Below are 16457 nucleotides of genomic sequence, written 5' to 3' on the forward strand. Positions count from 1 at the left end.
TCAGTTAATCACTGTTTCCTTGCAGATTCAATAACACTATTACCTAAGGTCTCCCCCAAACCAGTGGACCAACTACTGTCCCAGAGCCTGATGATGTGATGAAAGGAAATTTCCAAGACCAAAAAGTAAATGCACTTAAGAGCAGAAGAAAATATAACAAGAAAATATGCACTGCGCCCTAACCACTCATGTAATCAGCACATAATCACATGGAAGCTTTGTAAAACAATCTGTATCAGATACAAATGAATAATGAGCATTTGGTATGCAAATGTAGTATGGATATGAAGAAAAAATTATGGGTATTGGAGACATGAAACAGGTTGCTGATTCACACGTAGGATTGTAAAAGACACACATTAATTGAACATTAGGGAAGAAGAGCTGCAACTTTCAAGCTGATGGACTCCTCCGTGACTGAGTTCTCCATTCTCAACCTGTTGGAAAAGGACAAGGGGATGTCCAAGGACATGATGGAAGGATCAAATACAATTAAGCCTTGAATTAGTGGTGCTGACAGCAGTGGAAGATGAAACAAGAGACTGGCAATGATGGACTGCAGTAGATATCTCCTCTGTTGTGGCTGACTGACTCCCCTTTTTATTGTGCATTTTGTAATATGTTCCTTTATAATTTTTCATAGTGTGTAGTTTTTTCTTTTCGTAGTCCATTTTTTCCTCTTCTTTTCTGCTGGAGGCTTTAAAATCCCACGAATGCAATAAATGATGATGACAATGATGATGCTGAAAGCTGTTAGCTTAGTACAAGCTTAGTGACTGCTCAGACCCAGTATCTGTACTCACTTATGTAATAGTAGTTCATTGTTACATAAAAACATTAGAAGTTATTTGAAGCAAATGAACTAAGAGAACACTGATTCATTATAATTACGATTTACTATTTAAAATGTTGTAAAGTGAAGCTGCAGTGATCAGAGAAACAAGATAATGGCAAAAGTTTGAATTTGGTAATTACTATACAGTTGTTGGTTCTGAAATTTCTGAAGGGGGAAGAGATACACATAAAAGCAAATTCTCATCATTTTCATTTTGTCTCTGATCCTGGCAGAATTTTAGCCTTTCAGTGTTCAGCTTTGGTTTGATCATTCCAACAGCAACTGAAGGACATAGTTCAACAGAAGTTGACAACTTGTTTTAAATCCAACTGGTTTTCAGGACATAGATGCAAGGCCAGATTAAGGCCAAAGTGATGCAACCAACCGTTTGGGGCACCAAGTTCAGAGGAGAACCTGAGGCACCACAATTGTGAGATTTCTGTACAGGACGTATCACACATAGTGGTGGCCATGTGTGGTGCCAAGCTGAGAGGGGTGCCCAGGTACAAGGTTTTTATGCAAAGTGTATTAAAATTTGTAGTGAAAACTAACATGAATGAAAGTGAACAAGAAAAAAGAGGGAAGTGTGCCCAATGCTAAGTTGCTTGTGTGCAAAAATGTTCTTGAACTGCTTCTGAACAGATGTAGGCCCCTCACTACACTGATAGCCATTAAACTGCAACACCAGAAAGGACACCAAATAAAAGAAAATCCTTATTTTGCATTAACAAATTGGTAAGAAGAAAATTTGATTAAATTTGTTGTTGATTTGGCAGTATATGGGGTGCAAAGCTTAGTACACAGGGAATGCCAACCCTGGCAGCTACTGTAAATCTCCACCGGCTGAGCATAGAGTTGGAATGAGCTTGTAGATAGGTATGGGCATGCTGCTCTGTGCAACTTCATCTCTGTGCCAGACTTCATCAATCATAATGGCTGGCGAGTGGTTGTAACGGGACACCCTCCTCTGATGTTACTCCCCCCCCCGTTTTATTTTTTTTATAGAAACAGCCAATACCAGGAATATTTTTGAATCTTGTACAGGTGAATATTATCTCAGCTGTTTAACTAAAAGAATTTCATATGATTTTGTTTCCGATGCATTATATAAAATATATAAATGTATAAAAAGAAAGTAATTTATTATTATCTACTTTGCACAATCTGACGATATTTATTAAATTTATTTCTGGGCTCATTTATAAAATAATGATGTAGCTTTGTGAACATTCTTCTTTTGTCAAGAAAGTTTGTAAACTCTTTTGTTTTGTAAACTCCTTGGAATATTGTGAGTACGTCAGAATCAGATGTATTTTTATGATTTGCAATAAAAATGTAATTTGTGGTGTTCTAGAAATCGAAATTGTATAGACAGTGTGATATTGAAAAAATGTGACAAAAAAGATAAAATTCAAGAGTAAGACACGCAAATTCTTATCAGTTATTATGTCAACTGGAACCCACAAAGTTAAAAAATTTCAGCCTCATGAATCTACCCCTAGACAAACTGCAGCCAACAACAAGAAAATGAAGACAAGTAAAAAAAGTATTTTGTGTATCCTACGCCTCTCAAAGCTTTTGAAAATAATGAAGAGACTGGAAATTTAATGGTGATTTGTGGGAGGGTAAGATTACAATTGTGGGTGTCATCTGGGATCAGTTGACTGACAATGAAGTTTTGTCTGTTGCAGGAAAAGCAAAGACAGTGATTTGTGTCATTTTAAGTTTATATGTAGATGAAGTCTCGATCACGTGAAGAAAGAAGACCTGAGAGCTGCCCAACAAAGTCGTAACGACAATGATGGACCGGATCAATTGAAAGAGGACTTTACGGCTACGATGAGGGACATAAAAAAAAAGATACGTACAAACTATTTTTTGTGGACTTGTGTGATTGCTAAGGAAAACAAATAGAGATGAGGGTAGTAATGATGAAGTGAAAGCTATAGGACACAGCAAAGACATGTTTCAACCAAGTGAAAGTGTAGACAGCAAAGAAACAGTGAAAACTGATATTTTTCAGTTGCTTTTGGCAAAATTAGAAGAAATGAAGACACATAACAATAGCAAATTTAGTGCAGTAATGATCAGTTAACTGAAATAGAAACAGACAACAATAGCAAATTTAGTGCAATGAATGAGCAGTTAACTGAAATAATGACAGATATTGATAGCAAATTTACTTCATTACAAGGACAATTACGTGATCTAAAACTGAAAACAATAGTAAAATGGATACAGTACAGTACCAAATAGACCAACTTAGTAATCAGGTCTCAGAGCTAAAAATGGGTTGTCAGAGGGATTAAAAAGTGTGAATGAAAAAGTTGATGTCTTAGAAAATAAATTTATTGTTTTGGAAAGTGAGTTAGTTGCCCATTCTGCGCAACAAAAGAAGAATGTTCGTGATGTCGGAGTTCAACAGAAGGCCATAGAGGAAAAAATGGAACAAAACTTCAGTAGTTTAGATAAAAAAAATTTAATGTTGAAAATAGGATGCAAACTAATATAAATGTTTTAGATCAAAAAATTTCAGAATTTCAGGAAAAGCAAAACAAGGATAATGGAATGTAGTCTAATTAAGTCGGGTGATGCTGAGGGAATTAGATTAGGAAATGAGGCACTTAAAGTAGTAAAGGAGTTTTGCTATTTGGGGAGCAAAGTAACTGATGATGTTCGAAGTAGAGAGGATATAAAATGTAGGCTGGCAATGGCAAGGAAAGCGTTTCTGAAGAAGAGAAATTTGTTAACATCCAGTATTGATTTAAGTGTCAGGAAGTCATTTCTGAAAGTATTCGTATGGAGTGTAGCCATGTATGGAAGTGAAACATGGACGATAAATAGTTTGGACAAGAAGAGAATAGAAGCTTTCGAAATGTGGTGCTACAGAAGAATGCTGAAGATTAGATGGGTAGATCACATAACTAATGAGGAAGTATCGAATAGGATTGGGGAGAAGAGAAGTTTGTGGCACAACTTGACCAGAAGAAGGGATCGGTTGGTAGGACATGTTCTGAGGCATCAAGGGATCACCAATTTAGTATTGGAGGGCAGCGTGGAGGGTAAAAATCGTAGAGGGAGACCAAGAGATGAATACACTAAGCAGATTCAGAAGGATGTAGGTTGCAGTAGGTACTGGGAGATGAAAAAGCTTGCACAGGATAGAGTAACATGGAGAGCTGCATCAAACCAGTCTCAGGACTGAAGACCACAACAACAAAGGAAAATCGAATTCACAATCTGTATTCAAACAATGGTACTGCATGGTCCAACACTCCAATTAAAAGTTTTCCATCAGACAATTTACATCCAGTGGATTTTCTGCACCAATGTAGAGATAGTTTTGTGTCAGGCATGAGTGACAATAAAAAAATTAAATTTGCTAAAAGATGTCTTGAAGCTGAAGCTCTGTCTTGGGTAAATCTAAATTCGAGTCAATGGGAGACATATCAAAGTTTCGAAAAAAGTTTTTAAATAAATTTTGGTTGGAAGCTGAACAGGGGAAAATTAAAAGTGAATTTTTGAATGGTTCTAATTATAGGAATAGGGATGGTATTCTGAAAGAGTTTTGTAAGAATCAAGTTAAGAAATTAAAACACCTTGACAAACTATTTGATGAAACAAATTACCAGAAAGAGTGCAGTGGGATTTAGTATACAGACCTGACAATTGTGTTGAACAGTTTTTATGATATGTTGACAGACTGGATACAGTAGTAGAAAGAACCATGTACCATGATAGAGATTGCAATGGTAATAACTACAGAAACAGAGATAGTGGTAACTTCTATCAGGGTGAAAATGGTAATAGAGACAGAAATTTTGAACATCACCAGAATAGGAATAATGGGTATAACCATGGGCAATTTAATAGGAGAAATAAGCACAGAGGTAACAACTTGGGAAACAGCAGTCCGCCTCAATGAAGATCCACAGTTTTGGGGCGAGGAAACACAACAAGTACAGGACCCCCAATTTACACCTACAATTAGACAATAATAGCAGTATTGATAATGTAGCACAGGTATCTGAAGTTGAACAGAAGGAATATCAGATTATGATTTATGTTTTGATCAAAAATTTTGGGATATTATGTTTAATCATACTGATATAGGTACTAATCACAACCCAGAATCTGAGAGTAACAAGAATTTTGAAGTAGTGTGTATTAATGATTTCTTCTCTTTGTCAGAAAACAGTGTTATTGATGTATGGAAATCATGTTATGACTGTTTTGGATCTGAATTAGCTGGTATTTTTCATGTAGATGTGAATGAGAGCTGTGAAATAACTGAGGTTGGTAAGTTTGAGACTGGTAGCTTATTGCAAATAAATGTAGGTGAGGTGTGTGATTTTGATGGCGATAAGACTTGTGTTGTTAATGATGTTGATAAAGTAATTTTGGAATGATATGATGATGATGATGATAATAATAATAATGATGAGTATCACATATTTGTGGAGTTTAAGAATGATGACTTTTCAGAGTTATTTGTGAATAGAAATAAAGTAAGTGATGTATGTGATGATGTAAGTACCATCATGGAATACTACACCAGTCAAAGCAGTTTTTCATTAATTTCATGCAGAGTAATGATTCAAACAGTAAAGGTGAGTTATCTGTAAGCCTAGAGAATAAAGGTGAAAACTTTTTGAAATCTGTTGGGACCAGATTGATGACAATATAGATAAATGTGCATTCTGGAATAATTTAGCTATGGTTAGTCAAAAATGGTATCCAAATTGGCGGAATGAAGCGAAAGAAGTTCCAAGCAGGAAGTGTAACTTTGACAGTAATATAGTTTAAGTTCCATCTGTAATAAGTGATGTTAGTTGAGCAATGGAACCCCTTTCAGTGTGTCCAATATTTACCTGACCACATGAGTAACCAAGGTAATGCCATGATACCAGCAAAGTTGATAAAACCCTGTAAAAACACTGTGGATGTATCATTTAATGAAACTGAAAGTGATCTTTTACACGAAGTGTGTAATAAAAGAGATGATGATTCAGAATTTGGATGCCCTTACATTAAATTAACAATATTATGAAAAGGAAAGTTGCTACACACCATACAGCGGAAATGCTGTCACAGATAGGCAGATTGTGCCTATCTGCGAGTCAGCATTTCCGTTGTATGGTGAGTAGCAACTTTCCTTTTCATAATATTGTTGCATTCCATTCTGCACTTTTCCATTGTTTGATTACATTAAATTAAGATTGTTCTGTGGGAAGGGAACTGTTTGACTGATACAGGTAGCTCAGTTTGTGGTATATCCAAACAATTTAGAGGGAAGATCAAGAATAATAAGAATTTTGTGGAAATGTCCATTGCACTTGTAAAGATATGAGGAGCTACTACTAAGCAAAGCAAGTATGTACATTGTCAAGTAATGTTAACATTTAGTATAGAGGACAAGATATGATGCAAAATGATACCTAGGCTAGAAGAAAATATACGCTATGTCTGTTGATTTATAAGACTATATAACTGTGTTTTGTTTGTCCTGAATTTAGAATGTAACATCATGTCATTTCTAGAGTTCTATCTCATCTATTGACTGAGTTAAAATCTATGATACACTACATAATTACTTTCTGTAATGCATTTGTACTTTAGAATTTGATACATAGATGCTATGAGACTAAATGAGTTGATCCTTTTGCAATTTTGAAATGGGACAGTGTTCATAATTAGTACTGTAAAAATCAGGAATAGTATCTTAGTATATCTCTGTGTATCACCTTATGGGATTCTGGATATGAATCGTAATATACATAGTAAACAGTTCCCAAGTTTTCTGTATATACATATATTTTACCATAAAGACTGATACACATGAACACTGCATGAAGTACAAAGGCAGGCTGAATTAAACATTTTGGCTCGTCAGACCAGTTAATGTTACAAAGATTGTAATTTGTGTGGTCGATGTGACCTATTGACGCCACACAGCACAGCACGTGAGAGGAAATCAGCGGGGATGTTCTCCATGCCTTTGATGCAGCGTACGTCTGTAGTAAATTGAGAGACCAGGTCGAAGTGGTGGAAGCATCAGGGGGGAGGGGGGGAGATAATCCTGCCGGGGTTACAGAAGGCGTTCGCCAGCAGTTTGTGATCAGTAAGAACGAAGAAAGGACCGCCCTCGGTGTCAGTGTGGAAATGTTTGACGGCGTCGTACACTGCCAGAAGCTCTCTATCAAAAGGGAATATTTCTTCTGTACTGTAGACAGTTTTTTGGAGAAGAAATGAAGTGGTGAAACTGTGTCGCCTTTGCTCTGTTGTAATACTGCCCCAACCGCGACGTCACTGGCGTCCGTAGTGATGAACAAATCGGCAGATGGATCGGGGTGGGCAAGTACGAATGCGTGAGCTGAAGGTGTTTTAAGAGCCCTGAAAGCCTCTAGGATGAGTCCAGTCTGACGGACTGGTTTAACGCCCTAAGTTTGTTTGGCGGTGAGCGAGTCTGTCAGCGGGGCCTGCACAGCGGCGGAAGAAGGTAGATGACGGCGGTAGTAATTTATAGTACCTAGAAAATGTCTGACTTCTTTGTAGGTAGCTGGGGTGGCAATGACGTGATAGCCTGCATGTGGGATTTGGGAGGCTTTATTCCGTCTGCCGAGACAGTGTAACACAGAAATGTCACAGAAGACTGACGCAATTGGAATTTTTCTTTGTTGACCTCGACACTGTTGGATGCGAAAGTTGGAGGACCTGGGATAAATGATCTTCGTGGTCTTCAATCGATTTGCTGAAAATGAGTATGTCATGCAGGTATGTGAAGCAGAACTCGAATCGTCGTAAGATTGTGTCAATGAAACGTTGCCACGTTTGTGCCGCATTCTATAAACCGAATGGCATGAAGTTGTACTGGAACAAACCGAGCGATGTGATGATCGCAGTCTTTGGAATGTCTTCTGGCGCTACGGGAATCTGGTGATAAGCACGTTTGCAGTCAATCACACTGAAGATTGTAGCGCCCAATAACATATGAGAGAAATTGTTTATGTTTGGATGTTTGGCATGGGGTAAGTGTCCATGACAGTGCGAGCATTTAAATGTCTCTAATCACCAAACATTCGAAAAGAACTGTCGTGTTTGGTGACGAGGTGAATTGGTGAAGACCAATTGCTGTCCGATGGCTATAGAATGTCTGCCTCAAAAAGTTCGTTAATTTGCTGCCGTGCCACGCGCAACTTAATGGTGTTGAGGCGTGTCACCTTGTGTCGAATAGGAGGGCCGACAGTGGTAATTATCTTGTGTGTCGTTCTGTCAGTGACGGAAGAGACTGAGAACTGCTGGGTAACATTCTGACGTGGAGTTTTGGGACAAGTGGGGCACGATGGGGCATAGCCGTTAGTGCAAGTGGGAAAAGGCAACACCTTGTGTCGAATAGGAGGGCCGGCAGTGGTAATTATCATGTGTGTCGTTCTGTCAGTGACGGAAGAGACTGAGAACTGCTGGGTAACATTCTGACGTGGAGTTTTGGGACAAGTGGGGCACGATGGGGCATAGCCGTTAGTGCAAGTGGGAAAAGGCAACACGAAAGTCACATGCCTATTACGTGAGCGCGGCGTGCACTTGTTTGTAGAGGTCGGCTGCACGCACAGCATGGAGCGGAGTGGGGCACGCAGCGACTGTCTGTTGTTAACTTTGCCTTGGGCAACCGGCGTGGGCGAGGGAGGTGCTGGCATCACGTGAGGGACAGTGTTGGCCACCGAGCTGCTTGGTTGGCACACGGGAGAGGGGTAATGTTTATCAACAAGCAGAGCGGCTGCCTGCATAGTGGTCGTGGTCGTGCTGTGCGAGCGACTGTTATTAGAGACATAGTTTGAAATACGGGGCACTGCGCATAGTGGGTGCTTGGGCGGTGCGGAGGTCATTGAACGCAAATCGTCACATGCAATGAATGTTTTTGAACTAACCTGATGAGTGTTCGAACTGATGCTTGGCGATGAAGTTTGATCCAGTGAAGGAACTGCGGATTGCAGTTTCAAGACTGAGGTGCGGGCCACAGCGAGCTTGTTGTAAGTGTGAGCAATGCGTTGTTTCAGCTCATAATTCTCCCGGTGGAGGTGCACCACTGAGTCGTATTCTGAAAGTAGGTTAGTGATGCAGGTCACAATCATGCCTGCGAGGACGGAACACTCACTAACTAAATCCCATGTTGTGGTGGAAACGGAACGAGGAGTATGGGTGCTGGAGCACGGTATCTGACTGATAGTTGGGTGGTGTAACCCTGAACACTGGTCTACATTTGGGGAGATCTTGTAATGGGACAAAAAATCCATATCGAGAATTGGTTCATCAATGTCGGCGATGTAGAATGTCCTCGGGAAACGCAAAGAAGGGGATAGGTGCACCATCACTTTCACAGAACCGACAGTTTGTAATGTTCATGCGTTGACAGCTCGTAGGAGAGACTTCATCGGTGAATAGTCGGTAGGAGCCAATGATTGAGGTATAATAGACATGTCAGTGTCAGTGTCAATAAGGTATACAAACTGCGATGAAATGTCTGTCACGTATAAACGACTGCTTGGCCGAGGGGACGGAGTACAACGTTAGGGGACGCCTGTTAAGTTCCCCGCAGGACTCGGCGTCACTTAGTTCCTGTGGTCAGCATTTGATTGTTGGCAAGGTAACCTGCACTTCTTGGCCTCAGCTCCAAAAATCTTGTGATACCAACAGTATGGATGAGCCGGATGTGGCAGTGGTGGTGACTGTGATAGCGGGGTAGGCTTGTCCTCGTTGACTTGTTATGAGACGTAAACTGAGACGTATGGAGCATGGGCGAGTCTTGAGTACTTGGAAAGAGGGGAGAGCAAATGAGTACTGTCTGGAGGCGTAAAAGGCGTGGAGGCAGAACGTGCCCTGCCCCTGCCTGTAGACGGCCGGTAAACAGGAGGTACAGTGTCACACAGCAATGGGGGATGAGCTGGGTGTTTCTGGCACAGGAGCACACATAGCTGGTTTGCGACATCTATGTGAGAACTGATAGCCTTGAAACAGTATGGCAGTAGGTGTATCTGTAGGTCGGTAGGTAACTTGGCAGACCATACTGCCCACAGAGTTACGTCTGGCATTGTGCGTTCACTCACGAGTAACCTGAGGCGGCGTCAAAGTTGTGATGGAGTGTAATCCCCCAGGTGCTCCTCATACAGAATCTTAATTATCAATTACTGTGGCGAGCGGGCAAGTCAGTCCAATATCATTTTCTTGGCGAACTTCGGTGGTGGTGGAGGCAAAAGTAGGAGATCACAAATTAAATCCGAGTGGTTGTGAAAGTGTGTGACCAAACATAGGAACTTGCAGTTGTCATCAGTGACTTGATGCAGCTCGAAGAGATGCTCCACTGGTGCGAACCACGAAACTGGATTGTCCTCATATAAGGGAGGTAGCTTGGGCAGGCGGCCTGGAGGTGGAGACGAAGGTGGCTTCGGCGTGTCTTGGAAGGCCTGCGGTCCTGCTGCACAAGAGTTCATGCTGGGATCCGGCATCACTGGAGCGGAAATGTAACTAGCACACACGTTTGGAACAATGGCTGGTTGTAATGTATCTGAAGACACCCGAAAACACGACATGGCAGGGACGGTCGGTACCGTGGCAGTGAAGAGGCGAGCGGTGCGTAATGAGGGCCGATAAACTGGACCGGAAATTGTAGGAATAGCACTACCATTGTCCAACTCGGAAATGACATGGAAGGCTGGCATGGCAGACAGTACTGTGGAAGGAGCGAGCAGTTGTATGGTCAGAATCGAGCCCCCCTGTGGGTGAGGGAGGATGGGGGGGGGGGTGGCATGGAGCTTAAAGTGGCAACAATGAGAGTTTTCCACGCACACTGGCCACACACCCTTCGTGGTAGGACCATAAAACACTGGTAAAAACTGTTGCGGTCGCACTGTTGCAGTACAACGTTGTTGGGTGAAGAGGCTATGTTGGGTGCACTCGTAGCCACGTGGTCACAAAACTGGGCCACCGATCCGGTGGTTTGTTCTGGTGTACTGGATCCATAAAAATGTCTGTTACTGATTTGTGAGGAAGACGAGGCTGCGTAGCTTGGTAATAGTTGACAGCTTGTGTGTTTTGCACAAATGGTGGCGTTGCACATGGCACTACTGTAACTGACGTCATGCCGAGTAGAGGATCAAAGCATGTATGCGAATTTCGGTCCCTTTGAACCTCGTACGAGTGATCGATCGTCACACTATTTAGTAGATCGTCCACTTCACTTTTCACTTGTTGTTGTGGGTAATCCAGTGAAACAAAGCCTGAGTCCATTGTTTGAGGTAACTACGTAACACTCGTTTGTTGTGGAGTTACTAAAGTAGAGGTTATCCTCGTCGAAGATCATAGATCATTGTCCATTATCTGCGAAATAACCGACAGCAGACGGTTGTGTTGGATTGGACGTAGGAGCTGGGCCTCCAAATCTTCGCAAATAATGTTTGGTGATGTAGCAATGGCATCGGATGCGAAACCTGTTGATTCTATACGGCAGGCACGGAAGATGTACAACTTTTTGTCTGGGGTCACTAATATGGGATTCTGGATACATATTGTATTATACATTCTCAAGTTTTCTATATACACATATATTTTACCATAAAGACTGGTACACGTGAACACTGCATGAAGTACAAAGACAGACTGAATTAAACGTGGCGGCTCGTCAGATAAGTTAATGTTTCAAAGATTGTAATTTGTGTGGCCAATGTGACCTATCAACACCACGACCTTGTTAGCTCATTATTTTTCATTGCATTTAACTCTGTTTATTAATGTTTCATAAGTGAACACTTTTTAAGCGCACTGGACATAAATCCCATATAACTGACTTTGAAAAATGGTTAGGGAGAGCATATCTTGTGTGATGTGAACAAGGTATTGAAAAGCATATTTAGAACACAGAAAAATGTTTCAGGATTTGATGTGAATGGTAGACAAGAAATTACTTATCCACTAATGCTTGTGATGAGAACTTTAAGGAGGAAACTGAAAGATGCGGGTGGATCCGCTTCCCACACTGCTGTATGGTTGTACCCTGCTGGACCAGTCGACTCACAAGAGATCATAGGTGCAGGGTAATGTACTCGAGCATCTGTCAACTAAATCAACCTTGTGACTGATATTTGTGAATTGGTAGCCAAGACTGCTAAAGACAGTGTTTTTCTGCATAAATGCATGTTTTTTCAAGTAGGGGGATTAACTTCCAAAACATTATGTAACTTTATATCAGTATGTATTTTTTTTATCAAGTGTAAATGAATCTTTTAGGCTTTTACTTATGTAGGTTAGTTTGTATGGACAATTAGCAAACAGTATGGACAATATAACAAGATGTATACATGTCTGCTTTCATACACTGATTTTGGTCCTCGAGCTACTCGATTATGTCATCATTTAAAGCTAACTATGTTTTATCCTGAGTATTGAAATATTGTATCTGATTGGAGCTTGAGATGTGGACAGATTTGTGCTTAACTCTGTTTTGGGTAACCCTCGTCATCGTGTAGACTTATTGAAATGATTATCAGCTTTATTCATTTTGCTGTGTCAAAACAATCTTTGCTGGTTTGTACCTGGTGTGGTTTGGATTCATGGGTCTGTTCCCACATCGTAAACTTAGGCCCCAATATTTTTTTAATTATTTTGTTCTTTCATGAGTCAAGATATCCTTAAATACACTGGTTTATGTGGCTGATTTTGTGCTATATTTCTACTCATGATTGAGTATATTCTTCTGGTCTGTACCCGTCGTCATGAGTTTTTCAAGTCAGCTCACTCATCGTACACTTAGGCTCTGAAATTTTTCTCTTCTCTTTGAAGACTTTGATATTATGGATGTAAATTTACAATTAGTAATTCTAGTAATTTACCTTGTCTCTGTATTTATTTCTATAGTTTAGTGTAGCAATGCTGTAGTTTTGACCTTGTATGAATTGTCTTGTGACACTACGTTCCACAGATCTGAAAATCTGAATGCCATGTCCTGATATTGTATGTATATATTATGATTTGTACAGTAGATATTTTCTTATGTGTTCTGCAATATTTTATGCATCAGATTCATCTATACATCTGTAATCTATCTTTTGGCATCATTTTGTATACCATTTGGAAAAAACCTTATAGTCTGTCACAAAATACTGTAAACACACTGTTTCCAAATTTTGTGAGGGGGGGGGGGGGGGATATTATACCAGGAATAGTTTCGAATCTTGTAGAGGTGAACATTATCTCAGCTGTTTAACTAAAAGAATTTCATATTATTTTGTGTACGATGCATTATATTTCAGGCTAAAATGTGTAAAAAGAACTTAATTTATTACAATCGATATGTACTACCTCTATAGACAGGATGGTCCATTGATAGTGGCCGGGCCAAATATCTCACGAAATAAGCATCAAATGAAAAAACTACAAAGAACGAAACTTGCCTAGCTTGAAGGGGGAAACCAGATGGCGCTATGGTTGGCCCGCTAGATGGCGCTGCCATAGGTCAAATGGATGTCAACTGCATTTTTTAAAATAGGAACCCCCATTTTTTATTACATATTCGTGTAGTACATAAAGAAATATGAATGTTTTAGTTGGACCACTTTTTTCGCTTTGGGATAGATGGTGCTGTAATAGTCACAAACGTTTAAGTACGTGGTATCACGTAACACTCCGCCAGTGCGGACGGTATTTGCTTCGTGATACATTACCCGTGTTAAAATGGGCCGTTTACCAATTGCAGAAAAGGTCGATATCGTGTTGGTGTATGGCTATTGTGATCAAAATGCCCAACGGGTGCGTGCTATGTGTGCTGCTTGGTATCCTGGATGACATCATCCAAGCGTCCGGACCGTTTGCCGGATAGTTACGTTAGTTAAGGAAACAGGAAGTGTTCAGCCACATGTGAAATGTCAACCACGACCTGCAACAAATGATGATACCCAAGTAGGTGTTTTAGCTGCTGTTGCGGTTAATCCACACATCAGTAGCAGACAAATTGCGCGAGATTCAGGAATTCTCAAAAACGTCACCGAATCTCAAAAACATCGGGGTTGAGAATGCTACAAAATCGATTGCACACGTACCATATTTCTATGCACCAGGAATTGCAAGGCGATGACTTTGAACGTCGTATACAGTTCTGCCACTGGGCACAAGAGAAATTAATGAATGATGACAGATTTTTTGCATGCGTTCTATTTAGCGATGAAGCATCATTCACTAACAGTGGTAACACAAACCGGCATAATATGCACTGTTGGGCAATGGAAAATCCATGATGGCTGCGACAAGTGGAACATCAGCGACCTTGGCGGGTTAATGTATGGTGCGGCATTATGGGAGGGAGGATAATTGGCCCCCATTTTATTGATGGCAATCTAAATGGTGCAATGTATGCTGATTTCCTACGTAATGTTCTACCGATGTTACTACAAGATGTTTCACTGGATGACAGAATGGCGATGTACTTCTAACATGATGGATGTCTGGCACATAGCTCGCGTGCGGTTGAAGCGGTATTGAATAGCATATTTCATGACAGGTGGATTGGTCATCGAAGCACCATACCATGGCCCGCATGTTCACCGGATCTGTCGTCCCCAGATTTCTTTCTATGGGGAAAGTTGAAGGATATTTACTATCCTGATCCACCAACGACGCCTGACAACATGCATCAGCACATTGTCAATGCACGTGCGAACATTACGGAAGGCGAACTACTTGCTGTTGACAGGAATGTCATTACATGTATTGCCAAATGCATTGAGGTTGACGGACGTCATTTTGAGCATTTATTGTATTAATATGGTATTTACAGGTAACCACCCTGTAACAGCATACATTCTCAGCAATGATAAGTTCACAAAGGTACATTATCACATTTGAACAACCGAAATGAAATGGTCAAACGTACCTACATTCTGTATTTAAATTTAAAAACCTACCTATCACCAACTGCTTGTCTAAAATTGTGAGCCATATATTTGTGACTATTACATCGCCATCTATCACAAAGCGAAAAAAGTGGTCCAACTAAAACATTCATATTTCTTTAGGTACTACACAACCATGTAATAAAAAATGGGGGTTCCTATTTAAAAAAATGCAGCTGATATCCGTTTGACCTATGGCAGCCCCATCTAGTGGGCGTACCATACTGCCCCTTCAAGATAGACAAGTTTCGTTCTTTGTAGTTTTTTCGTTTGACACTTATTTCATGAGATATTTGGCCCAGTCACGATCAATGGACCACCCTGTATACAGTTAAAATTACTCTTTTCTTAGAAATATTTGAAATTGCGAAATATGTGGCGGACTTAAAATTCATATTATTCATTAGCGCAATCTGACGATATTTATTATATTTATTTCTGAGTCATTTATAAAATAATGATATGACTTTTTGAAGATTATTATTTTGTCAAGAAAGTTTGTTAATGCTTTGGAATATTGTTATGGTGGTGGGCATGTCTCTGATGGAATCGGACGTATTTTTATGATTGGCAATAACAATGTAATTTGTGGTGTTATAGAAGTGGAAATTGAAAAGATGGTGTGATACTGAAAAACAGTGCCAAAAAAGTAAATAAATAAAATTCAAGAGTAAGATAGGAAAATCTTCATCAGTTATTATGCCAATTGTAACCCAAAAATTAAAAAAATTTCAGCCTCAAGAATCTACCCCTAGATGAACTGCAGCCAACAATGAGGAAATGCAGATATTTTGTGTATCTTATGCCTCTTGAAGCTTTTGAAACTAATGAAGAGACTAAAAATTTAATGGTGATGTGTGGGAAGGTAAGATTACATGGTGATATACCAGTACACTATGTGATGAAAAGTATCTGGACACCTGGCTGAAAATAACTTACAAGCTCTTGGCACTCTCCAATGATAATACTGGAATTCAATATGATGTTGGCCCACCCTTAGCCTTGATGACAGCTTCCACTGTCGCAGGCATGCATTCAATCAGGTGCTGGAAGGTTTCTTGGGGAATGGCAGCCGATTCTTCATGGAGTGCTGCACTGAGGAGAGGCATCAATGTCAGTCAGCGCAGCCTGGCACGAAGTCAGTGTTCCAAAACATCCCAAAGGTATTCTATGGGATTCAGGTCAGAACTCTCTGTGGGCCAGTCCATTACAGGGATATTATTGTTGTGTAAACTCTCCACCACAGGCCATGCATTATGAACAGGTGTTCAATCATGTCGAAAGATGCAATCGCCATCCTGAATTGCTCTTCAACAGTGGGAATAAGGTGCTTAAAACATCAATGTAGGCCTGTGCTGTGATAGTGCCATGCAAAACAACAAGGGGTGCTAGCCCCCTCCATAAAAAACATGACCACACTATAACACCACTGACTCCAAATTTTGCTGTTGGCACTACACAACCTGGCAGATGACGTTCACCAGGCATTTGCCACACCCACACCTTGCCATCGGACTGCCACATTGTGGACCGTCATTCGTCACTCCACACAACGTTTTTCCATTGTTCAGTCATCCATTGTTTATGGTCCTTACACCCAGCAAGGTGTCATTTGGCATTTACCGGCGTGATGTGTAGCTTATGAGCAGCCACTCGACCATGAAATCCAAGTTTTCTCACCTCTCACC

Source organism: Schistocerca piceifrons, chromosome 1, assembly GCF_021461385.2.
Source record: "Schistocerca piceifrons isolate TAMUIC-IGC-003096 chromosome 1, iqSchPice1.1, whole genome shotgun sequence".
NCBI classification, from domain to species: Eukaryota; Metazoa; Arthropoda; class Insecta; order Orthoptera; family Acrididae; genus Schistocerca; species Schistocerca piceifrons.